General features: G+C 44.1%; 1 long non-coding RNA gene across 1 annotated transcript in view; it reads left to right on the top strand.

Moving 5' to 3' along the window:
* The first annotated feature begins 6,753 nt into the window (after nt 1–6,753).
* The window catches only part of LOC309608190, a 37,587-nt gene continuing 18,071 nt past the window's right edge, over nt 6,754–26,269 (top strand). Inside the window, exon 1 of the long non-coding RNA XR_014232714.1 lies at nt 6,754–26,043. This is a non-coding gene — a long non-coding RNA (uncharacterized lncRNA). The remainder of the gene's footprint in view (nt 26,044–26,269) is intronic.

Raw genomic sequence — 26,269 nt, 5'->3', positions numbered from 1 at the left:
TGAGAGGGTCAGATGAGAATGAGATTCTACTTATGTATTTATTCGTTCATCCATTTAATACTTGTTGAGCTTCTACAATATGCAGGCACTGTTTGGGGGTAAAATAGAGAGTTCCAGCTGATAGACTGCCGAGGTAACTGGCCATCTCTGAGTTAAGGCATCTCTCCATCTCACGGGAGCTGGTGTACAAACCAAGTGGGAGGACACACCACCCAAAGGTCAAGGTTGTGGACTCTGGGGCCAAATGACCTGGGCTTAAACTCATAGCCAACCTTTACCAGCTGTGAGAACTCAAGCAAGGTACCTCGTCTCCCCCAGCCTCCACTGTTGTGGTCCTTACCTGTAAAATGGGAATAATAATATTTGCTTCCACGGTAATTTTGAGGATTAAAATGTAGAATCCACAGAAGTGTTTAGCATCGTGTCTGGTGCACAGGAAAGGCGAGGGGAGTGTGAGCTCTTCACAGTATATTTGTATGAGGATTATTCTCTCCTTGCCCCCGTTTGGGAGTGGTTCAACAGCACAGAGCTGTGAGCCAGACCGGCACACATAGGCTACAGGAAAGAAAGCGCAGGCTTCCACAGGCAGCAGAAGACAGCACTGGGGCCACAGTTACCCCAGAGCACGCTGACAGCAGCTGCGGGGACCTGGGAAAACGCTCCACCTCATCAGAGAAGGAAACTGGCAAATGCCATGAGGGAGATGAGAGCTGCACACACGAGCACTCAGACGACATCTTCTGGAGACTAGAAGGAAAACTAGAGGAGGGAGCTTTTGAAAGACTGAAGGACGGCTGAGGTTCCCATAGTGACAGATGGAGAAGTGAACTCTGCTGGATTGCATTTCTCCCTCCAGGCTGGAGGCTGGGGAACTGCGGGCGACAGCAGAAGTATCCTCCTCTCGGTAGGCCTGGGAAGGGAGGAGGCATTGGCTGGGGATGAATTCACCTGAAGGGTGAATAGGAGTCTTCTAGGTAAGACACCAGTGAAAGGAAACATCAGAGTCTAGGAAGAGGAAAGAAGCAAATGAGAATGAAGTTGGAAAGTTAAATCGGAGGCAAATTGCGAAAAGCCTTCTATGCCAAACCTACCCAATCTCGCAGTTTGGGAGGCCCACGGGAGGTTTATAAGCCAGAAGTAAAAAGCAGATAGGACAGTCAGGCGCGCATTTATTAAAGGTTCCCTGTGGCAGTGTGGAGGGTAGATGAAGGGGGTGCTGGCGGGGGAGGATTGGGTGTGGGCAGTTATCCGACAAGGTCAAAGTTAACAATATTCATGTACCGAGGGCTACCCAGTTGGCCCGTGAAGATGAACTTTTTCTCTCTCTGCAGGTTTTCTAATCTCCTTTCTTTCTCCACGTGCTAATAGCTCCTTATGGTTTCCTCCTGCAGGGAGCATCTCGCTCCTCTGATTCTTCATCCTGGGGGTACATAAGAGACCAGATCGGTGTCTAGACTTTGCAGAAGTCTAGAAGAATAAAGGAGCATTCAAACCAAATAAGATGAAAGAACAATTTATTTTGAGGCTATCTTTCTAATATCTTAAATATCAGGGTGAGCTAGATGGGGGCCCCTGGGACTCAAGTTGTGTTTATGGGCTGACCTAAGACACTAAGAGATGATTTGAAAACGTTAAGGAATGCCCCTCCATGCCAGGTTGATCCCCTTTACCAAAACGATTTACTAGAATGGAAACAAGAAGAAACGTTGACCTCGGCTCTTTGCCTCCTTTTTTTGCGTGTAACCACATGGACCTGAGGAGGAGGTGGGGGACGAGAAATGCCTTTTGTTGGAAGCATAGTCCCTGGAGCTCCCCTCCCCCAGCCCCTCCCCAGGCGTCTTCCTCCTCAGCCCTCCTGCCCCCTTGCTTCCCCAGACACACCTTGCTCCTTCTCACTTCCCCATCATGGCTTCCACCCTCGGCGACATGGGAAATGCCTTCATCCTCCTCATCCCTTCCATCCCTCCGGGTCCAGGGCACTCTTCTCACCTTCCACTGGCCTCCCCGAATCAAGCCAGTCATCACCCAACATGAAAATAGCAGTAAGGACAGTCACCCGTGCGGAGCCCCACCAGCCAGACACTGTAAGCCCTGGGCTCAGCCGTGCACTCACTCATTCTATAAAAAGTAAGGAGCGTTTGATAGTGTCTGGCCTTACATTTAGGTCTTTAATCCATTTTGAGTTTATTTTTGTGTATGGTGTTAGGGAGTGTTCTAATTTCATACTTTTACATGTACCTGTCCAGTTTTCCCAGCACCACTTATTGAAGAGGCTGTCTTTTCTCTGCTGTATATGCTTGCCTCCTTTATCAAAGATAAGGTGACCATATGTACGGAGTTATTTGTAGTGAGGTGGATGGAGTTAGAGTCTGTCATACAGAGTGAAGTAAGTCAGAAAGAGAAAAACAAATACAGTATGCTAACACATATATATGGAATCTAAGGAAAAAAAAAAAAAGGTCATGAAGAACCTAGTGGCAAGATGAGAATAAAGACACAGACCTACTAGAGAATGGACTTGAGGATAGGGGGAGGGGGAAGGGTAAGATGTGACAAAGAGAGAGAGTGGCATGGACATATATACACTACCAAATGTAAAATAGATAGCTAGTGGGAAGCAACCGCATAACACAGGGAGATCAGCTCTGTGCTTTGTGACCACCTAGAGGTGTGGGATAGGGAGGGCGGGAGGGAGGGAGATGCAAGAGGGAAGAGATATGGGAACATATGTATATGTATAACTGATTCACTTTGTTATAAAGTAGAAACTAACACACCATTGTAAAGCAATTATACTCCAATAAAGATGTTAAAAAAAAAAAAAAAGTAAGGAGCGCCTATGACAGGCCAGGGGACCAGCCAGGAGCAGGGATTCGACAATGCACTGGACAGGCTGGGGCCCTGTCCTCGCTGGGCTCTGCAGCTCTTCATAGCGTCCCAGGGACCCTGGGAATAAATAGGCTGTCCTGTTCTTTACAGATGGGATAATGGAAGTTCAGCCAGCCGGAGCATCTTCTCCAAGGCTGTACAACTGGTAATCGGGGGATAAAGCTTTAGACACTGGTCAGTGTGATGCATGGCTCTCCAGCTTTGGACACACGGGTCACCTCCTACAGCGTCTGTAGGGGCACCGTGTCTGACCTCCAGTGCCTACGATGTTTTCTCATTGTTTGGTGTGTGTTGGATGCAGCTCCTTGACTGAGATCATTTAAGGTAGGAGCCCAATCATTTGTGTCATTTTTCCCTATATAGCACCTGGTGCCAGGCTGAGCCCTAAATACTTGGGGAGTGAGGCCAGGCAGGCTTTATCTGGCTCCTCAGCTCCTGTCTCAGGTTTTACCCATAAATTCCGCAGCAGAGGGAGGGCCAGTGGGGCTCCTGGGTTCTGAGACATATCGGCCTGCTCTCCATGTCCCACCATCTTCAAATCCTCCTACGGACCTTCTCTTGCAGTAGGAGGACTTGCTAATCCACTCGATATCCAAAATCTTCTAAATGTGATATTTAATCATGTCATGTATTCCAAAGATACTGTGTGTTCTTTTTTTCATTTCTCATGTAAATAATGAATAACAAATAAATCACACAGCACTGGTCCCGTGCCAGGCATTGTTCTAAAACATGATATTTCGGGGGCTCTCGCCTTCTGAGATGGCCCACACTCTGTCTGTGGAGTGTGTGTCTCTCTAAATAAATCCGCTTCTTACCTATCAAAAATAAATAAAGTAAAATAAAACAGCGTGCTTTGTTGGACAGAATCAGCATCACCCGGGAACCTGTTAGAAATGCAAACTAAAGGGACACTCTGGGGTGAGGGTAGGGATCCAGCAATCTGTGTTTTGACAAGGTTCCAGGTGTACTGAAGCTGAGAACCACTGTCCTAAGGGCTTTTCGTGTATAAACTAACTCCCTGAACTCCCATTCCAACCCTCTGAGGTAGGTTCTATTGTTAACTCCGTTTTGGAGCTGGGGGAACTAAGGTACAGAGAGGTTAGGTAACTTGCTCAAAGTCACACAGCCAGGGAGGGTGGAGTTTCCAATCCCTCAGCGGGGGAGAGGGCTTGACCTCAGGGAATTTGTGGAGCTCATGGTGACATCTGTCTCACCCCTGGAAAACTTATCTGGAGACAAGAGGCTGGTGGGCACAAGACAGGGTTACCCTAGGACTTTGGAGGCCGAGGGACGTGCCAGTTTTCCTGGGGGTCATGTGGACCTGTGAGCTGTCACTGGCCCCAAGACCTTGAAGAACAGTTTGACTAAATGTGTCTGAAGATGGAGCTGCAGCAAAAACAAAGCGCTTTAAAAATCATCCTCTGCCATTTGTAGTTATTATAAAATATTGGCTTTATTTCCTGTGTTGTACCACATATAGCTTATTTTGTTGTAGCTTATTTTTTAATTGAAATATAGTTGATTTACAATATTTTGTTAGTTTCAGGTGTACAGAAAAATAGTTCAGTTATATACATATAAAGAACTAGAAAAGAATATATATATTTTTTCAGATTCTTTTCCATTATACGTTATTACAAGACATTGAATAGAACTCCTTAATTATATTTCTTTTTAACCCGTCCAACATTTGGAACATTAATACCACCTGTCAATCATGTTTTCTTCTTATCATGTTACGTGATGTATCAGTTCATTCTAATGTGCAGGCCTGGCTGTATCGAAGGGCTTGTCCTGACCTTAGGGAGGTTGAGGATGTCAAGTTGAACACATTTGGCAGGAAGCTGTGATTCCACTGACACATCCAACCAACACTCCAAGTAGGTGAGTTTATGGGCGTGTGATGTGAAGGGGTACTGGGGAGACTTTTAGTTATCCCCAGATACCCCTTTCTCACTCATGACACTGAGATGTCACCCTCAGATTCACTCCTTTGGACCTTGAAGAATTTTGGATTTCTCCAATCCCCTGTGACAGTGCGAGGGTCTCCGGCTACGACTGGAAGGGGCAGTTATCCAGCTGGGAGTACAGTCTCTGGGGACTAGACCACTGGGGAGGGACGGAGGAATGAATGGAGAAAAAAGAGAGAGAGAAACAGGGAAGCATTGAAGGGGAGGCACCAAGGACTATTCCAACAGCCCCCCAGGTTTCTTCTTCCTTATGACCAGGTAGAAACAGCATCCTCCCGAAGGATGCTGGATGGACAGCATATAAGAGCGCACAGGTAAGTGCACAGGTAAGCACACTATGCGCTACGTAAGCACTGTGCTGATGCTTCACAGGCACTAGCTAATTTAATCCTCGCAACAACCCCGTGAGAGTGTCACTATTATTATTTCCATTTTACAGATGGAGAAACTGAGGCACAGAGAGGCTAAGTGTTACACCCAAGTTACACAGCTGTGTGACAGAGTCAGGAGCACAGACAGCTTGACTCCAATGCCATGCTCAGTGCCATCACACCAGAAGTATGGTCCTTACCCCATAACACACACACACACACACACACACACACACACACACACACACACACACACTCTTGGAGGATTGTCAGGGAACTCCTGCTTTCAAGAACTGCTAGTTGCCACGTTCTGCCTTTTAGAGCCAATGAGACAATAAGAACTTGTTGGTCGTGTGTTAAGAGTGCTTATTTGATACTAACATAGTAGATTTATTCTCTGTCACTCCAGAGCACAGAACTAAAACTGAGAGGGGGGATGTACAGGAGGCAGACATTGGCTCAACAGAGGCTGTGTCATAAGACAAAAGGGCTGTGGTAGTTAACGAGCTCCCCGTGAGTGGAAGTGTTACAGCTTGAGCAGTCACAGGCCAGGGAAGGTCTATACCCCAGGGACAAGGTTGGAAGAGACCAGAATCAAAGCCCCCCACTCCTCGCCCCCAATCCCTGGCAGTCAATCCCAACATACTTCTCCAGATCTGCCATCTCCAAGCAGTGTGCCCACCCAGCAGGAGATGCCTGATGAATATTTAATATCATCTTCATAGACTTTCTGGGAGGAATTTAATAAAAACAGCAAGCATTCATTCTTTTGGTCTCCTAAGGGTAAGTCCATTCTAACCTGCCCAGTCACCCTTTCTGTTCTCTGTCTGCTTCCAGAGAGCCCTATGGGGATTCAGGCTTATTAAAAAAAAAAAAAAAAAAGCACATGTATAATAGGGTCTATGTCTTTGCCTCCGCAGAGGAAATGCTCTGTGTTACTGTAAATAATAATTTGCAGGTCAGTGAGGGTTGTTAAACGTCCCTGATGCTTTTTCTCACTTCCCTCCAGACTTTTGTAATTACTACTGCTCTGAACCCAGCTGGCAGAGATGCATATTTCTCTGTCCAGGAAATGACAGCAGTGTGGTACCCTCTTCTCACTGTGGCAAAAGCCTGTATGACTGTGGATCGGGCCTGTCCTGAACCATTCACATCTCTGCATGAAAACAGCCACATGGGAACCGAGCAAGCTGTTGCCCAAAAGACCCAAGGCATGGCAGCTGGGTTCTAAAGCTGGCTGTGCCACTATGTGCGTGACTTCAGACCAGGCACGGAAACTCCTGGGCTTCTGTTTCTTCACCTGCAAAGCTGAGAACACAATAGTTACACTGACCAAGAAATATCATTGCTATGAGAATTCATGCTTTTATCCAATATTTCATTCTAAGTCTTTGTGGATCGTCGCTAAGGGCCAGGGGGCCAGGCACATTGTAGTCCCTGGGGAGGGGAGGATGCAGTCATAAACAAAATGGGCAAAAGTCTCTCTGCCCCTGAAGCTCCACTGGGGGAAGCAGAAATAAAGCAGAAAAGGGAGGTGGGAAGTGCTGTGCAGTAATTGGGGAGGGCATCTCTAAGAGGCTGCAATTGGGAGACTTGGACCCAAAGGAGGTAAGGGAGTGGGTCCAGGGAATATTTGGGGGAAGGGCATTCCAGGTGGTGGGAATGGCAGGGGCAAAGGCCCTGGAGCAAGTGTGAGTCTGCAGTTCATAGATGATGTGGCCAGAGTGGCTGGAGCAGAGGGCGTGAGCTGAGCGGTCACTCTGAGGTCCCAGGGAAGCGGGACCAGACAGGGTAGGGCTTTGTAAGGCCTTTGACTTGAACTCTGATTGAGACAGGAGTCGCTGGAAGGTTTGGAGCAGAGGAGTGACATAGTCTGACTCGAGTCTGAAAAGAATCTCTCCAGCTGCTGTGTTTAGAAAAGAGAATCCAGTGAAAGAATATTTGCCGAGGGATTTTGAAAAGCACAAAGCACAACAGGGAGATGAAGTCCAGGGAAAACTTCAGCTCTCCAGACCCCTCAGGCATCAGTAGTTCCGGAGACCTAGTGTGGATTAGATATGACCACCCAATCACTGTCACTTCCCCTGTTGAGAAGGAGAGTTCATTTTCCCTCCCCTTCAATCTGGTTGGTCCTGCAACGACTTACCAAATAAAATACAGTGGGACTGATGCAGGGTATTTTTTAAAGGACAGGCAACGCAGGAGCAGGACCCGGGGCTCCACCACTCGGGCCAGAGTTCCATCATCAGCTTCACTGACCACAATTCTCCACTGTGATCTGTAAGTCCCCAGTGAGTCCAGGGAGCCCCTGAAACGCCTTCCTATAAGGGATGGGGAAGCCCGGGGGAAATGCTTTGTTTGGTCCCATTACTTACCAGCCTTATGATATTGCACAAGTCGCTTAGGCTGCCCGAGACTAATTTATTCAGGGTAATAAGTTCCATTATCCAAGATCACTATGAACAATCAATAAGAGAATACATGAGTACCTAGCTTGGTATCTGGCACTCATTCAATTACCATCGTTCCTCACAGATGTAGGAAAAAAACTTATGGTTACCAAGAGGGAAGAAGGGGGAGGGGTAAATTGGGAGATTGGGATTGACATGTATACACTACTATATATAAAATAGATAACTCATAAGGATCGACTGTAGAGCACAGGGAACTCTACTCTATACTCTGTAATGACCTGCATGGGAAAAGAATCTAAAAAAAGAGTGGATATGTGGATATGTATAACTGATTCACTTTGCTGTACACCTGAAAATAACAACATTGTAAATCAACTATACTCCAATAAAAATTAATTTTAAAAAATTACCATCATTCTTTTGTTGTGCCCTGTATCAGGCTTAACCCTATAGGGCTGGATAAAAACCTTTCTTTCTCCTTGTGACTTTACGTACTTGATTGGAATATTCCACCTCTAGACCCTCCCCTCTGGAAAGTGATCGCAAAGGCAGGAGACTGTCCAGGGAAGGCATCTGCTAAAATGTGTATACATGGTGGAAGGGGTTATAGAGAGATCCCGGCCAGAACAGAATCCAAGTTTGCTGAGTCCTGTTTATAGGACTCTCTGCTGGGCAAGGGCTTCCCTGGGCATGTGGAAGAAGCCTGGTTTGCCAGAGAGTGAAAGTTTGAAGAGGGGATACCCCTAGGAGCCAGCAATGAGATGTAAATGCTTCCCATCCCACGCCTCCCCCATCAGTTCCCAAGGACTGTGAGGCCCCCATACTTGTTTTGGAGAGAATTTTAGTCCGTGCTCAGAGGAAAAAAAGAGAGAGAGAGAGAGAGAGAGAAAGTCAGTAAATCAATAACAGATTTTCCTTCCCATCAGTTGGTTTCAAGGTTTGAGCCAATGTCAACCGATCTAGAATTTCGAAGTTGTAAATAAAAAATTGAATGGTAAGATTTTTATCTGAACCACCTCATGAAAGGCACTATTCAGAGTACTGGTTTATCACACTCCTCACGTAGTCTGAGCTAAGGTATGGGTGCAGCAGTGCACACCAGTCCAAGAAATGCAGTGAGAAAGTTTTCACTTCTGCCTGGCTTGGGCTACGGTGCTAAGATGTGGCACTCTTACTGGGTCTTCTTGTTTCTCCTCCAAATTATTTCCCTCCATTGATTTCTTGCCCCCTGATCTAATCAACATACCCCCCACTGTAGCAGGTACTGTGGAAAATAACAACAACAACAGTAATAGCAATGGCACTTACTATTTACTGAGCACCTACTACGTGCCAGGCACTGAGCTTGCTGCTTTTCGTATCTTATTTCTGATTCTTCTGAAAAATGGGTAAAGTGGTCATCATTACCTGTTTTATACACCGATAAACTGAAACTTTCAGAAGTTAAGTAAGTTGCTTAAGGTTGCCCAACTAGTGAGAATAATGAAACCATATGATCATTTCCTTGCTCCCAAGGAGTTTTAAGAAAACCATCTCTCATCAGTCACCCAGGATTGGGACTTCCCTGGTGGCGCAGTGGTTAAGAATCTGCCTGCCAATGCAGGGGACACAGGTTCGATCCCTAGTCCGGGAAGATCCCACATGCCGCGGAGCAACTAAGCCTGCGAGCCATAACTACTGAGCCCGTGTGCCACAACTACTGAAGCCCGCGCGCCTAGAGCCGGTGCTCCACAACAAAAGAAGCCACTGCAATGAGAAGCCTGCGCACCACAACAAAGAGTAGCCCCCACTCGCCACAACTAGAGAAAGCCAGTGGGCAACAATGAAGACCCAACACAGCCAAAAATAAATAAATTAATTAATTAAAAAAAAATCACCCAGGATTCTTACTTCTAGCCATTCACTAACATTCCTTCAGCCAATAAATGTGCCTAAAGCACTTACAATGTGTTTCTGCAAATACAACATTGGCAACAGAGAAAACAATACATAGAATGATTATTTTTTTCAACTTTGTGGAATATAATGGAAGGTCAGAGAAACAGGACGGCATGGGCCCGAGAACCCAGGGAGAGTTTTACAGAGAGAGTAAGACTTAGGTTGTGTATTGAAAAGTGAAAAAAAAAAATTATTCAAGGGCATTCCTAGTCAGGGGAACGGGATAGGCAAAGGTACTGAGGCACGAATAAGCATGACAGGATGAAGCATAGTGGAAGGACGTCTGAAGTGGAAGAATGAAACTATTCCCACCCCCTACAGGGATTGGGCAAAGGGGGGGCATTTGTCTAGGAATTGAACTAGACGATTGCAAATGGTAATTCCAATGCTTCACATTTCTCAGAAGGTTTTAGAGTACTTTTAAAAGTCAAAGAAGAATGGAAAAAATCAACCAACACTTCTCTGTGTTAATACTTGAATCATTAATTCTACTATGAGAGAAGCAGTCCACCAAATGTGGGGTGATTAAGAAAGTGTTTCTGCCCTTCTTCATCGGTTGAAATCAGAATTTCTCTGAAAATTCATCTTCATCCTCAGAAGATGTGTGTGTGTGTACAGTGTGTGTGTGTGTGCCTCTTCCAATAATATGTACTTTAGAATCCTGGAAAAATAAGAAAGCGTAACTGCTCCTTATCTTGAACCTGGAAAGCTCTGTGGGGACCAGATCGATTGTGCCCATACCCCCACCCCATAGATACGTCTGAAGGTCTCGGGATGTCAAAGACCACCATGGAATGTTTTACTGTCCTAGTCTCCCCTCAGGAACCACCAAAGATGGCAGATTATTCCAGACTGAAGAACTCCAATTTAGGGGAAAACTCCTGGAGGGTAAGAGCTGGATTCTTTGGTGAGAGAAACTCCTATTAGGTGGAGCGGCACTTCCTCAAACCTAGGAATTTACATGGTGAAAGTGGAAAAGAAGAAGGTGCTCTTGCAAAGAGGCAGAGAGACCCAAGGACAGAGATGGGGAGGGTCAGGGGGTGGCAAGATTCGGAACTGGGAATGCTTTCTAGGGGACCATCCTATAATGGTTTAACTTCCTGGATGCCCTTGCACTAGGGAAGACTAATATTTAGGTACATTGTTGTCTCTTGTGGCAGAGCCTGTTATCCGTCCTCCTTGTGCCCCCATCATTTCTGGGTGGTCACTGCTCTATCAGAGGTCTCATTTCCCAGCCCCCCTTGCATTCAAGTAGGGCCACGTGGGGTCTCCCAGGGCCCACTAACTGCCCTGGGCATGGGAAAATCTTATTCCTTCAAATATTCCCTTGCTTCTTCATACAGAATCTATTCCTAATAATATTTCAATCATCAGGATAATAATAGCACCCTAAAATTAATAATTTGCAGTTTAGAATGTTTGTCCATACCTATGGTCCCATTTGATACCAACAAGAACCCTATGATGTGGCTATGGTACCCATCTTGTCCCCATTTTAGAGATGAGGAAACTGAGATTCACGTCTTAATAGAATCTGGTAAGTGGTGGAGCCATAGTGGAGGTAACACACAGCTGAACAGATGCTCTGTAAGTGAAAGTTGGTGGATCCGACCCTATTAAATTGCTTTGCTTTGTTCCTTGCCACTGCTACTCTCATGCCACCCAGCTTTATGACCTTCAGGTGATTCCCACGGATCCAACTCTCCTATTTTTACACTCAAACAAGCAAAAGGCCAAGGAGTCATCCCTGGTGCCCGTGGTTTAACTTCGAATCTCAAATCAAAATGACGTTGAGAAACGTAGAGAACAGGTCCAGTGGAAGTCGAAATGTCATGGCCTTCGGCGAAATCTCTGCACACAGGAGTCTTTGCCCAGGTTAGTCGTCCAGCTTTAGAAAACAGACCCATGAAACACTGTCTCTTAGCAATTTTCCAGGAATATTCGTTGTCTCCAGCACGACATCACATTCATTCATTCAGTCAGTAAATATGTTTACAACAGGGTTTCCCAACCTCTTTCTCATGATGACTCCCCTTAAGGAGCCTTTTTAGAAGACTTTTGCCCAATCTCCCCATGAAACTTTAATACCACCGAAACACTGTATATCTCTTTATGTACTGTGGCCCATTGAAGGGCCATAAACCATTTCTAAGACATTTTCATTGCCCTCCCCCAAGAATCACTTTCACCCCTTGGGGGCATTATCACCTCTGTGGAGAATGAATGGTTTAGAGGACATACCACGTGTGAAGGATATGAAGGTAGAAAACAGACCTGATCCTTGCCTTCAAAAGTTTCCAGTCCAATACGAAGAAGGCTTTGTCTCACGTCATCAACAATCCTAGTAAAGAAGAGAAACCGGAGATCCTGGGTTGATTTTAGAGACTTCTTTCTAAACCACCAAAGGTGATTTTAAGACCTTTCTCAATCCAAGACATTAGTAGCATTAGATAGGGTTTCAGTTCTGGGCCATCATCCGTGGGGCTCTACACACACAAAAAACAATTGGCAAAGACCTGTGTTCTGTGTGGAAACATGGCTGGGAGGCACTCACCACACATTTATGGCACGGAGAATAATTTTTGCTAAAAAAAATTGTTTAGAGTGAAACACAAGACAGAATGGAACAAATTCCTCCAAAAATTATTTTAAAAAAATGGTTTTTTGTTCAATCACTTCTATTGAAAAACCATTCAGCAGGATTTAAGTACTCAAGATAATGTTTCACTTTCTCTAACAAGGGAAAGAATTTGAAGCTGAAAACCCAACAGCTCCTTCATTACTTGAATGGAAATCCCCTTGAATTCCATCATCCACTCAATCACAGGCTTGTAGGTTGAGTCACAAAAAGGTAACCAGTGGTCAGGAAGAAAGGGACTGAATGTGAAAGTCGTTTCCATTTCGCTTTAGCACCTTTGAACGTGTTATTGTAATGCTTCTGGTGGAAGTGGGGAGGAAAATCCCACGTGCCATGCGCCTTCATTCAGCAAATATTTATTAAGTGCTGCTATGTGACAGGCCCCATGTCAGGTGTTTTTTAAAAAAAGAAGTCTATTAGGGAAAGAAGTACTTCTCTGACATCTGTAGCATGCCTGGCCTTGGCCTTGATGTGTGAGGGATTCAACTTGCATTATTAGAACATTTTTCCACGGGGAGCAGGAGACCTGAGTGCTAGATCCACCTCTGGGTCTAGCTGTGTGGACCTCTATCAGTTGCCTAACATCTCTGAGACTTGATTTCTCCATCCATAATAATTAGGGGGGGGGTTGCTAGTGGTTCTCAACTATGACTTTCACCTGGGGAGCGTCAAGGATGTACCAATGCTTGAATCCTATTTAGGACCAGTGGTCTCAGAATCTCTGGAGGTGGGACTTGGGAGCAGGTATTTTTTAAAAGCTTCCCCCAGTGATTCTTCCAGCTCTATCTTCTTTGCTAAAGACTAAAGACAAAATGCTAGAGGGGGCTCATCTTAAAACAAGATGGCAGCTCTGACTTTCTGACCATGGGCAATTCTCAACAAAAAGAAGAGAGCAAGGCTTGCCTCCCCTCCTTCCACTTCCTGTTTTAGCATATTTATGCTTTCCTTCCTCCTTTCCCCCATTACCATCTGTTTCCTGACTCCGTTTCTCTCCTGACCCGCTTGCTATGGCCTACTGCCCGCTGTACTTTCCTTCTGCTTTTGGTAAAGCATACAGTAGCATTCATTTGAAGCTAAAAAGAGTTCCTGCTCTCAGGAAGGATGACCCGTAACAGGAAGATGAAAGGCCCTCTAACCCTGAGAATGCAATTACAGTCCTCAAGCAAATAGGACAGGACACTTCTAAGAGTCGGGAGCAAGGCTAAAATCAAACCCTGTGGAATAGTACATTCCCTGGTTATGCGGAGGAGTTGTATGCCTTCCACCTCCAGTGGAAAGTTAGACACAATTTCTCCAGGATTTAACCCAAAAAGCTAAGAAATTTGGAGTGGATTGGGAAGTCTTCCAGTCAAATATTTCTGCCCCACGCTCAGGCTCTCAAGCCCGTCAGGGAGATTTTTTACTTGATGTGTTTCAACTTGTGGATGTCCCCCTTTAAAAAATGGAAGTTTCATTAAATTAAAACATGTTTTTAAAGATGTCTATAAACTGAAAACCCCAGGGCCTCTGTAAAGTGCAGTTGTTTTATCTGCTTGAAGACACAGATGCTGGGCTATCTAACTTACAACTGCAATGACTTGGACACAGAAGGTATTCAACTAACGTTCCATTCTTCTTATGAAAAAAGTAAAATTTACACTGTTAAAGCCAACCTGGGCCCTTTTTGCTCAAGGCCTTTCTTTTGGCCCCCAAACCAAAACCCCTTGCAGGGGTGAGAAGAGCTCCCAATTCAACTTTTATCACTTAGCAGAGGGTTTGGTACCAGAATGAATGAAAGAACGAAAAACTATCTCAGTGGAAGCTTCTGTGATTTTTCTCTCTTATAAATCATTGTCCCTTGCTTATTCCCCAAACGACACTATTTGCATCACAAGGAGATCTGGACTACTTCAAGATAAAGCGACAATGCCTAAATGCCGACCACACCATCTGTACTGTGACCAAAAGTCACCCTCACTGCTCTTTCCACATACCCCATGAAGTCATTGCCCACAGCGGTGGTGTGGTACCTATGACACTCAGAGAGAACTTTCAACCCTGGGTGTTCCATCTGGCCCTGAAATCGCCCTGAAGTTTCAGTTGAGGGGTTAGTTATTCATTCATATCACATTTAATAATCTATTTTGAAATTTGTATTTTGAAATACTTGTATAGTCACAGGAAGTTGCAAAAATGTACAGAGAGGTCCCAGGTACCCTTCACCAAATTTCTCCAATTCACCAAACTAATATGCAATGTGGCAGAATCACTTTCATCAGGTCTTTTCATGTGAGGGAATAGGAAATAGAGTGACTGACCTTCCTGGTTTGCCCAGAATGGAGGGGGTTCCCAGAACATGGGATTTTTAGATTTTAAACCAGGACAGTCCTAAGCAAACAGGGACAAGTTAGTCACCCTAAAAATATCCATACAAAACTGCCAAGCAAGCAATATTTGGGGGGTATCTATCCCCACTGCTCTTTTTGTGCCTTTTCTAGAACTGGTTTCCATCACCTCCTCTGTGCTCTGTGGCTATTCCATTTCTGCTGTTTGCAGGCTCTCACCTCCCACTAACTGGATCTGCCTCTCCTCCCAGACCTCTGTTTTGGAATTATCCCCTCATATTGTCCTGAGTCCCCCATTAGCTATCAAGATTTCTACTTCCTCAACTCACATTGCTGGTCTCAACAAGATACTGGGAGAAAAGCCTTTCATTCCAGTGCAGTGAAAAGAGACCTGGACTCAGAATCAGGAGGCAAGGGTTCTCATCCCTCTCCTGCTATTGGCCAAGTGACTTTGTGTAAATGATCTTCCAACTCTGGACTCCTTACTCTGAAAGTAAGGGAACTGGTCAAAAACAGGCTTTTTCACCTACTGACACTATTGACATCTGGGGCTAATTCTTCTTTGTTGTTGAGGTCTGTCCTGTGCATTATAGGATGGTTAGAAACATCCTTGGCCTCTGCTCTCTAGATGCCAGGAGCAGCCCTGAGCTGGGACAGCCAAACATGTTTTCAGACACACCAAACGTCCTCTGGGGGCTAAAATCACCCCTGGTTGGGGATTGGTCTGAAATATTTTTCAAGACACTTTCAGTTCTGGAAGCGTTTGCTATCATTAATCTGCAGTAAGTTATAAGTGATTAATAGTTTCCCCTCCACCTCCCTAGAATATTTGCATTTTCAAAACATAACCTGTTTGGAAAAAAGTCTAGAAGCAGCTTCACCGAAACAAGAAACTCAGCTCTCTCTAGGCTGTGTTCACAGAGGTTTAATGTTTTTTCTTTTCCTTCTCCCCCTACACCTGTTCCTCCTCTTCTTTTTTTTTTCTTCCGTTTAATATCTACATGATCATGTATTACCTGAGTTATTTTTTTTATGCATTTTTTGACAAAGTAATTTTTTGTTTTTACTGAAGTATAATTGACATACAACTTTCTATTAGTTTCAGGTATACAACATAATGATTCAATATTTGTATATGCTGTAAAATGGTCCTCACAATATGTCGCGTTAACATCCATCACCATACATAGTAACGAAAAATTTTCTCTGGTGATGAGAGATTTTAAGATCTACTCTCTAAGCAACTTTCAAATATGCAATACAATATTATTAACTATAGTCACCATCTCAGCTTCTTCATCTTTAAAGCAAGAATGGTAATATCTGAGTTATTTTTTAAATTGGATGTTTTCAGACCCAAATGAAGTCAGTAGGTTTTCAAGCCAGCACTATGAATGAAACAGGAGGGATTACAGGAAAAACAGGGGCTCACTAAGTCACACCATTTTGAGCTCTCAGACCTTTTCATATAGTTGTACTTACTTTTAAATTTTGATGATGTAATTATCCAAATCAGATTATTTTGGCAACCAAACAAGAGTTTTCAAAATACTCTTCACACCAAAGGCATCCCTCCAGCTCAGGGTACCTCAGCTGGAATGAACATAACCTCATCAACTCTCCCCTCCTAGAAGGACAGTGCACTCCAAACCCTTCGCCACTGACACTGGGCCTGTCTGGCTGAGGGAGGGTCCTAGAAAACAGACTTCTTGGAAAAATCTAAAACACCTCCAAAGCTCATGGATTATCCACTTCATACAAATGTGCTAAATATTTGATTTAATCCTATGAACTTATTGATAACTGACTGTTTCTGACCTACACAAACTGTAATTTTATATGGGTTTCCCCTAATAATATTCAGTAACTGTCAAATACATGAAGAATCCCACCCATCAGCACTGGTCCTCCAGCCAGGTGCCTTGACATCAGAAGTGGGTAGGAAGGGAGAGAGAGGGGATGGAGGAAAACCTGCAGAGAGAAGAGAGACGAAGCCAGACCTCTTATGAGTGGTGGGGGACCCCTGGGGATGATGGTGACCCCCACAGCTGACCTGATCCGCAATGTCACCAAGAGGGACAGGTTGAGAATTGGGGCTCTGCCCTGTGTAGTGTGTAAGCTCCCTGAGGGCAGAAACCATCTGCTATTATATGCATCTGTTTGTCTCACTCTGTGCCTCTCACAGAGCGTTACACACAGCAAGGACCCAGTAATCACTGCTGTACAGTTATGTGCATAGGAATATCTAAATCACATTGTGCTATGAAATGATCCATCCTGGCCTTCATTCATTTACGGGTTCCTTCATCCACTGTATTTGCAAAGAAAGGTGCTGGATAATGTGGTCGGTTCAAAAATCTTGCCCCAGCTCTCAAGCTATTTGTAGCCTATGCAAATTAGGCCTAAAGAAGTGGTTTCAACGCTAGAATCCAAGTTCAGTGTGGTTCCATGTATATGGCTTTTTCATTGAAACAAGTGAACCAGGGGAACTCCCTTGAAGTTACATTCATGACCCGTCTCTCTGACAGATGACAGTACTCAGTTAAAGCAAAGGAAAAAGTCTACTTGGAAGAAAAAAAAAAATTATTTCATTAATGGCTAAATCTTCACATGCTCAACAACTCATTTTTGGATTCTCAAAACCCATGAGTTTGCACCTATTGTCGAAAATACACGAGTAGCAAATTCTCCAAAAATATTCCAATATGCGAAAGTCAGATTGAAGAAATGATGAGGGAGCTCATTCTAAATCTTTTGGATTATTTTGGGGGCGCCTTTTCCTTTGTATGGCATTTATGCTTTATGAACAGACTTGACTAGGATCGGGCCTTCCTAGGGGTAGAAAGCCAAGTAGATTTACTCCAAGTGATTAGAGCTACTAGCTCTGACTTGAGGTCAATAGAATAAACAAATCATTACTCAAGGAATGGATGTTCTTCCATTTTTTATAAGAATTTCAACAAAATCCTCAAAATCTGACCAACTCATATGTTTGGATCATTTTCCTGTTTTTCCCTGACATTTGCATAACTAACAGCTTCTTCCAACATAGCTTTGACTGGTGTTAAGTGACTGCCAGAATTTGGACAGGAACATTCGTAGGAGGCCCTGTCCCATATCGGCAGCGTGCGGCTGCACCCTGGAACCCGCTGACTCTCTTGGTTACCATAATGGAAAGACTGCCAACTTCAGCTTAGTTCCATTATTTCTTCCCAAGAGCACCTGGCCAACCGTATCTTGTTTTTCTAACCTCTTATTTAGGCATTCAGGATCTCCGGTGGAAAAGAAAACTACCGGAGGAGAGAAGAAATTTCAGCGCAGGGCAAAGGTCAACAGGAGTTGGCAGACCTGTGTTCACATCCCACCTTTCTGCCTCCTATGGTACCCAAAGCCAGTCATGCTCCTATGTATCTCATCTACAAATCACAGAGGTGAAATTAGATAAGCCTGAAATCGCTTCAAGTTCTAATTCTCTGTTATTCTATGGCCTCTTAGGAAAAAACTATGCTTCTTTTCTGCTCTCCCTCCTTCCCTTTCTCCCCTTCCTTCCTCAATCAATCTTTCTCTCTCTCTCCCTCTCCCTCCCTCCCTCCTTCTCCGCCTCCCTGCTCCCTCCTTCCTTCCTCCCTTCTTCCTGCCTTCCCTCTCTCTCTCTCTCTCTCTCTCTCTTTTTTTCCATAGGGCTTGCTGAAGGCTGGCAAATGCTTCCCAGCAGCCAAATAGAAGTCATTACCAGAAGCACCGCAGCTAAACAGAGGGAAATGTTTAGGTAAGCATTATAATGGGCATGGAAATAAAGAGACCACAATTCAAAGCATAAGTCATCGTAGATGAGAATGCACATGTCTGGGGCTAGGTTTATGAGAAATGAACGGGATGAGGCTGGGCTGGCGAATCCCTGGGCTTGTGTTTTCTTAATGCCAGGAGTGATTTATCTTCTGGTAAACAGTTTTGCTCAAGTAGGGCATCCAGTTACTACAAACCTTGTTTGGTATAAAAACTAACTGCATAGAAAAATATTGCCTTAGCAAGGTTTAACTGGTTGTTAATCCAAACATGTGGCAGAGACTGAATTCCAGGGCTCAAAATATCCTCCCGATTCTCAGCAGTATCAGAACGTCCAGAGGAGATCATAATCATCACTCTTAATGAGGCGTGACTCAGAGGTAGCGTATGGAAAGAGGACATTTCCAGAAAAACCATGGTATGGAAACCAAGCCCGCTGGGGGAGGTAAGCTGTCCCTTAGGTAGAAGTTCTGCTCAGCTCTTTTGAAGTACGAGGCTGGGCTGCCTCGGGAAGATGAAAAAAAAAAGAAAGTCTTTAAAATCCTCCTTTCCACACAAATCTCTTCACATACAGCTCTGTTCCCTGGGATGTTTCATCACCTTAAGAAATATATTTAAAACAGACACAAGGAAAAGTATCCTTTTATAAGGAAAGCAAAGCTCTGGGCTTTTATTTTTTTAACAAAAAATTGAATTGCCTCCTTCAAATTCTCTGCGTTTGCCTCTCAGCATCCATGAGACCTAATTGTCATATTTTCAATATTTTGTTTTTATGTTTAAAAAAAAAGCTTGAAAGAACTCAAGAAAGAAAAATGAAAGAGAGAGAGAGAAATCTGGTCATCAAGAACATTTAGCTTCTATGTCAAAAAAATGTTTTAGAAAGAGAAAGAGAGGAGATAAGTTTAACGTTCAGATCTTCCCGCTCCCCACATCTCTTTTCCGCGGGGGTTCCTGCTGCGCTAATAGTTTTCAGTTGCCTCTCCGAGGTGTCCGGTGACCGTGTATTCTGAGCATTGCAAATACACCCTCAGCCTGCATGTCCTGGAGGGTTTGTTTAAAATACTTTTCCTATTTCAAGGTGGCAGTTGGCAGTCAGAACGATCCTAAATGCCCCTGGAGCCGTTCGAGTCTACAGGATCGTGAAGTGTCAGCTTACCCAGCACACAGACCAGCAGCTTCGCCACGAGGCAGCAGGCTTCTGGCTCCACGTACTGGGTTCCCTGCCACGTGCAATACACTCAGTGCAGCAGAGTCAGGGCGCCCCAGGGGGACTTGGCCCACGGAAACGGTCGGCTCAGCCATCCCAGGCAGATATCTAAACCAATCCACCGCGCTGATTCACGCAGATCACATTCATTTAAGAATTCCAGAGATGGGGATTTCATAATCTTCCTTGGTTGTTCGTTCCAATGTCTCACAACCCTTCAACCAGGACCTGCTCCTTCATCTCCAACCTAATCTCCCCTGATGCAATTCCAGCTCCTCCAGTTTTTGTTTTTTTTTTTTTCTGTCTTCACTAGAAATGAAAAACAGCTGGACACCATCTTCCGCATAAAAACCCTGCATAAGCTGGGAGACCATTATTAAATCAACCAGGTCCTTGTCTTCTCTAGGTTACACAATGGATGCCAAAGGCTTCAGAGTTCCGTCATCGTGCTGGTTCCTCTCATTATTTTCCTGACTCTCTGTGTCACTCAAATCTAGAAATTTTGTGAGGATTTGACTCATACTAACTAAATGTGTGTGTGTGTACACTAACTAAATGTGTGCATGTGTACACTAACTAAATGTGTGCCTGTGTACATGCATGTATAGGAGGGAGGTTAAGCTCACAGTTCCAACAAGTTACTTTTGTAAACTCTTTTATTGTGAAAAATAGCAAAAAGAATTTATATAACATACATGCATGGTTTAAAAAACAAAATACAGTGAGAACTCACATACCCGGCACAAGTTCTTTTTTCTATTAACACTGACCTTGTGTTTGATTTGCTTTATTTGAGAGGAGATGGAGAGTCATTTCACCATTGTTTGTAGTTTAAATTACATTTACATTTAAATCACACTATGTTTTAAACCAATGATGCTATTTAAACTCCTTCACACATGTTTGTCATAGCCTCTTTCCAATCTGACAATATTTCGCTAAGGCATCAGAAATTTTATAAGGTGGCCCATTCTAAAAAAAGCTGAACCCAAATCAAAAAAATCTTTAAATGGGGAATGTTTTCACTGAGCCAAGTTTACTAACAGTCTAGTTCTGTATTATTGAAATATTCATGTCTGAGCTAAAATACAATGTTTTCATCAGGAAATGTCAGGAAACAGGCCATTTAATCATGTTTCTAGCAGATGATACTTGATGGTATTGTTTCCATCATCCAAACAAACTGCCAAGTATCAGATGTGCCCAGCATTCAAGTGAGTCAGAGATTCAAGCCGCTGTAGATGTAGCATCATGACTTTTCTACTTGCTATCGGTCAAAAAGATGCTGCTTCATGAAAACATTTGAGATGAAGCAAAGTGAACAAACCACTATCATTTTGTATATTTTAAGGGAAAATACACAGATCTGATCTGTGTTAATCAGATCCTCCTTTATGGTCATCCTGAATCTCTGCTTGAGTGAAAAGCCCAAAGGCTTTCTGGACATTAAACCACAATTCTCAGTTCAGCTAACGTGAAGTATGGTGCATATGCTTTTTCTCCAGAGGCAGCTGTGATTCCCTCTCTCACCCACAGGTGGCCCATCTTTTCTTTTTCTTTTTTTAAACTGAAGTCTAGTTTTGATTTAAAATGTTGTGTTAATCACTGCTGTACAGCAAAGTGATTCAGTTATACATACACATACATTCTTTTTTATATTCTTTTCCATTATGGTTTATCATAGGATATTGAATATAGTTCTCTGTGCTATACAGTAGGACCTTGTTGTTTATCCATCCTATATATAATAGTTTGCATCTGCTAACCCCAAACTCCCAATCCATCCCTCCCCCAACCCCCTGCCCCTTGGTAACCACCAGTCTATTCTCTATATCCGTGATTCTGTTTCTGTTTCATAGATAGGTTCATTTGTGTCATACTTTAGATTCCACATATAAATGATATCATATAGTATTTGTCTTTCTCTGTCTGACTTACTTAACTTAGTATGATAATCTCTAGGTCCATCCATGTAGCTGCAAAAGGCATTATTTCATTCTTTCTTATGGCTGAGTGGTATTCCATTGTATATATGTACCACATCTTTATCCGTTCATCTGTCGATGGACATTTCGGTTGTTTCCATGTCTTCACTGTTGTGAAGGGTGCTGCTCTGAACATAGGGGTGCATGCATCTTTTTGAATTATAGTTCTGTCCACATGGAAAAGGGAACCCTCCTACACTGTTGGTGGGAAAGTAAGTTGGTGCAGCCACTGTGGAAAACAGTATGGAGGTTCCTCAGAAAACTAAAAATAGGATTACCATATGATCCAGCAATTCCACTCCTGGACATATATCCATCTCTTCTTAATCTCAGAAGAAGCCTCAGTTTTCCATCTCGGCTCTGCTTTTCCCAGAGCTCTCCATTGCTAACTTCTCCTGTCCTAGAAAAGAATCAGAAGTCAAAGCTCTGTTCTCACCACCTTCATATCGATTTCTCCTCAAGTAGCCTAAGGCATTTCTTGCTTTTTGTTATGTTTGTTGTTGTTGGGTTTGGTTTTTTTATTTACCTCTCCTGCCAGCTGCTTCGCTACCATGGCTGGGACTCTATCTCACTTGTTTTATGTTTACAGGTTTTCCTTTCATGACTAGATCAAGGTTTGTAAATTGGCAACACACTTATTTTCGTTTCTTTCAAGAATCCAGATAGTTTTTGAACACAGACCACAGTTGGCTTCATCACATGGTCCCAAAAAGCTATGCAGAGGCTGGCTTCCTGCATACAGTCCCTTTATCCAATACCAACCCTTTCCCTTGGCTTCAGGTAAAATATTTTTAAACCATTGCCACGCTTCCTGAGAATTTATAAAGACTGTTCGCTTCCATTTTTTTTTCCTAGCTAATACCCATGTTTTATTCTGATTCCCTTTGCTGAAATTGAGAAACATGCAGGATATTTGATTTCTCTTTGGTAGCAGCTTCACTGAGGACACTTCTTGCAAGGATTTTTCTCCACCTGTCAGAACCAAGGCGAGACTATTTCCCATCCTTATGGCTGCTCCAGGTTCCAGAACAAGGCTAGACCCACCTGACAGGCTCTGTGCCGGATCCAAGGTCAGGATGAGCCAGGCTACCTGTCTTGAAAGAAAGAAACTTCACCATTAGGACCACCCACCTGATACCATCCTGGAGCTTTGGACTGGCCTTTTAAGAGGGGAAGGGGGAAAAAGAGAAAAAATAACATAGCAAAATTGATCTCAGCCCTACCCGTGGAGTCATTAATGTGGTTTCTTGCAAACTGCTCATAAAATTCATGGCAGCAGCTAATTGCTACCATGTTCTTCCTCATATACTCTCATATTAAATTTGAAAGAAAGAAATAAAAGCCCTTTCAAAGCCATATTAATCCATGCACGGCAGTGGAATGCGTGATCTAAAGCGAGCCTCTCACATCGCCACAGCTATGTGGGCTGGCTGGCAAACGTGGATTTCATGTCACTCACAATACAATGAACAATGCCTTTGCCAACCGCTGGCTCTGCCTGGGCCCAGCTCCCCTGAACCACAACAGTCCGAGCCAGCAAGGAGTGCCGTGTGAGCTCCCACACGTGAACATCAGCACATGTGCCTGAGTGTGCATATCGGTCTCCACGGAATTCAAGCTAAACTTGGCGTGTATCTTTCTGCCTCCGTCCCCCACGCACATTTGCTTGAAAGTTCTCAGCAGAAGAGTGGTGGCCAGTGGCCAAGATCTGGTTGCCACTTTACCCTCCCGAAGTTTCACTGCATTTGCCCTGCAATGTGCTAAGAAGACCAGCCTTGCCTCAAGGCACCTCTTGCAAGAATTTAAAGAACTACAAACTCGACAAGCCTCTCATACTTTCTTGAAATTCTCACTCGCAGAAGGCTCCTGTTGGAATGAATTATTCCAAGCTCTCCTGGGAACTGGGCTGCCCCTCGGCTGGTCTACACAGGTGTGGTGCTATCAGTTTTGATGGGTCATGGCATCCCTTCTGATTGGGTGTGGCATCTATCCAATTGGTCCTGGCGTCCCTTCTTATTGTTTGAATCAGTGCTGCACTGATTTGTACATATTGTTAAGTGTATTAAATGCAATAAATCTAGCCAAGAAACCAATATGTTCAAACAATATATCAGAATAGCTAGGTGACAACTAACCAAAGACATGGCTGAGTCTGCAATGAGCATTTCATCTGACAATTTCCTGCTGCTGTATGAAAATATGACCCTCTCCCAGGTATATCAGAGATGTCATTGCAGAATTGCTACAGATGAATTTCTTGTCCCAATCCTGCCTGAGCAGGAAAGCTTAAAGAGGACTAATGTGGGTCTCCATGGTCAAGAAACACAGAGCCCATAGTATCTAATGGATGATTCTTTTATCCCTCCCTCCTGTCCCAGCCTCATGACCTGAAAGACTTGATCTCTTTTCATTACCATCCCAGACCCATTCTGGCCCCAATTCAGCCCTAACCAAGCCAGGCAGCAAATCAGAAGCCCCATCCCAACCAATGGGCATGTTTGGTGCTAGTTTAGAATTAGTCTTGGGAGCTGATGGGAACGAGGTGAGCATTCTGTGTCCACCAAACCTCTAACCTTAGCCTCATCCTCGCGGTCATTGTTCCCCCCTTATCCCGTTATTTCCATGGGGACGGGTGCCCTGCTCTGAAGCACAGCCCACTGATGTGAGTCTCCACCCTAACATAATATTTGTGACGGCCTCTCACCTCTACAAGTAGCTCAAAGCCTCCTACTCCCCTCTAGGTGGCTTCCCCAAAACTCTCATCTCTCTGCCATTTCCAAGAGGAAGAGTTCTGAAATCACAGAGTCTTAGGACAGTTGGATCTCTGCTCTGGACAGTGAACTTTGGACAGGAGGAGATGATGTGGGCATGAAATTGGCCAATATTCTCTTTCTCTTGGGTTCATTGTTTTGGGTGCACCCTCACTAAGAGAGAGGTGAGAGTAGAAACCAGTGGGAAGAGGCCAAAGAGCCATGACTTTAGGTCTTGAATTACAGGAGAAAAATGTCTTTACAGTTCACATATGACCCATTCCAGTGCCTCAGGCATGACACCAGACAAGGACATGGGGCCAAAGTCTAGGTTAGAAATAAAGTACGTTTCCTCTGTCCCTCTGCCTCAGGAGTCTGTGGCAATGGTAAGCAGCATGTACTAGAGGTTCATTATCTTAGATTCATTTCAGTGAACACATTGTTCTAGCCAGGCATCTTTCCCTAGGTTCAGGGCATGTTTACCATACTCTTCCTCATTGCCTGGAGTCCTGCTTCTCACAAACAGAAGTTCCTGGATGCACAAGGCACCTTACCCTCCAGACAAAAAATATCACCCCTGCTTAAACACTCTTGCTGCTAAGTCCCACTCACCACATTGGCATCCTAAGATGTATTCATCAACACACATGCAACCCAAGTTCAGGCACTGATTCTGTGACACACACTCAGCCATCCTCCTTCAGGACCTTGAGTCGGTTTCATACATTCTGACACACTCCCCTCATCTGTTGCCCTATCTCGGACGTTTCAGATCACCCTGCAGCTATAATAATAGAAGTACTCGGTGCATGTGCAAAAGTGGAGCTGTTGTCTCTGAACACCGCTATGTATCTGTGTTGTGTCAGAGGAAAGTAGCAAAACATGAGAAAATTACTATGCAAGTTAAATTTTCAGTGGACGGTGTCCAAGCAACAGTGTTTATGAAAGTCTGTTGAGAGACTTGATATCTTCCCTGAAGGTTTTAGCTTGTCTGCTATTCAAAAAGAAGGATTCTCATAACTAATATAACCCAAGTGACCCCAGGTCTACAAGCTTTGGGTATTATCTTCTGTCTAATAGTCAGATAAAATAATTCAAGTCTTTACCTTCCATAACTATGGGGAATCCAATGCCTCTCCAGTATTTCTCAGGATTTCGACAAGGAGCTTGCCTCTACCTGCCAGCCCTAAACCCTTGTTCCTGGTTTCCCCCAAGTCATATCTGATTTCAGCCCATGCTCCTCTCACCCGTAACACTGCCCCCAAGGGCAGGTCAGCCTCCTTTTATTCCCCAAGGCAAACCCAACAATCTTGTGTGGAACAGACTTTGAAGGATTACAACAGAGGACAGGAAACAACTTAAAATTGGATATCTGATATGAATGTTAATAAAGTTGGTTGTCTTAGCCCTTCACGAGGGCTTGGATGCCCACTATCCAAGATGGTGACTCCAGATCCGTCACAAATCAGGGCTCCTTTCTCATCACCTTTCTTCCCCAAGCCTCTGCCTGCTATTACATCCCTTCCCCCAATGGTGAGCCCTTAGGCTAACTCAAAGGACACCGAAATTTTCAAAAAAATCACGCAAAACCATTTTAGGCCTCTCTTTGACTCAAAGGCATCCATATAAATAGAACAGGATGTATAATCAAAGGCTCATTAAAGTGACTTCTTAAAAAAAGAGCAGCTCCCCACTTAGTAGAAGGTCTGCCTTCCTTCTAGGAGGTGGCAAGACTATAACTTTGAAAGGCAGCACCTTTCTTTCTTTGGTTCCACCATGATAATTTTTTTTTTTTTAAACTTTTTTTTTAAATTTTAAAAAAATTTTTATTTATTTATTTATTTTTTATTTATTTATGGCTGTGTTGGGTCTTTGTTTCTGTGTGAGGGCTTTCTCTAGTTGTGGCAAGTGGGTACCACTCTTCATCGCGGTGCGCAGGCCTCTCACTATCGCGGCCTCTCTTGTTGCGGAGCACAGGCTCCAGACGCGCCGGC

The sequence above is a fragment of the Balaenoptera borealis genome (assembly GCF_965194805.1).
Source record: "Balaenoptera borealis genome assembly, chromosome: 12".
Taxonomy (NCBI): Eukaryota; Metazoa; Chordata; class Mammalia; order Artiodactyla; family Balaenopteridae; genus Balaenoptera; species Balaenoptera borealis.
This window is presented reverse-complemented; position numbering and strand designations above follow the sequence as displayed.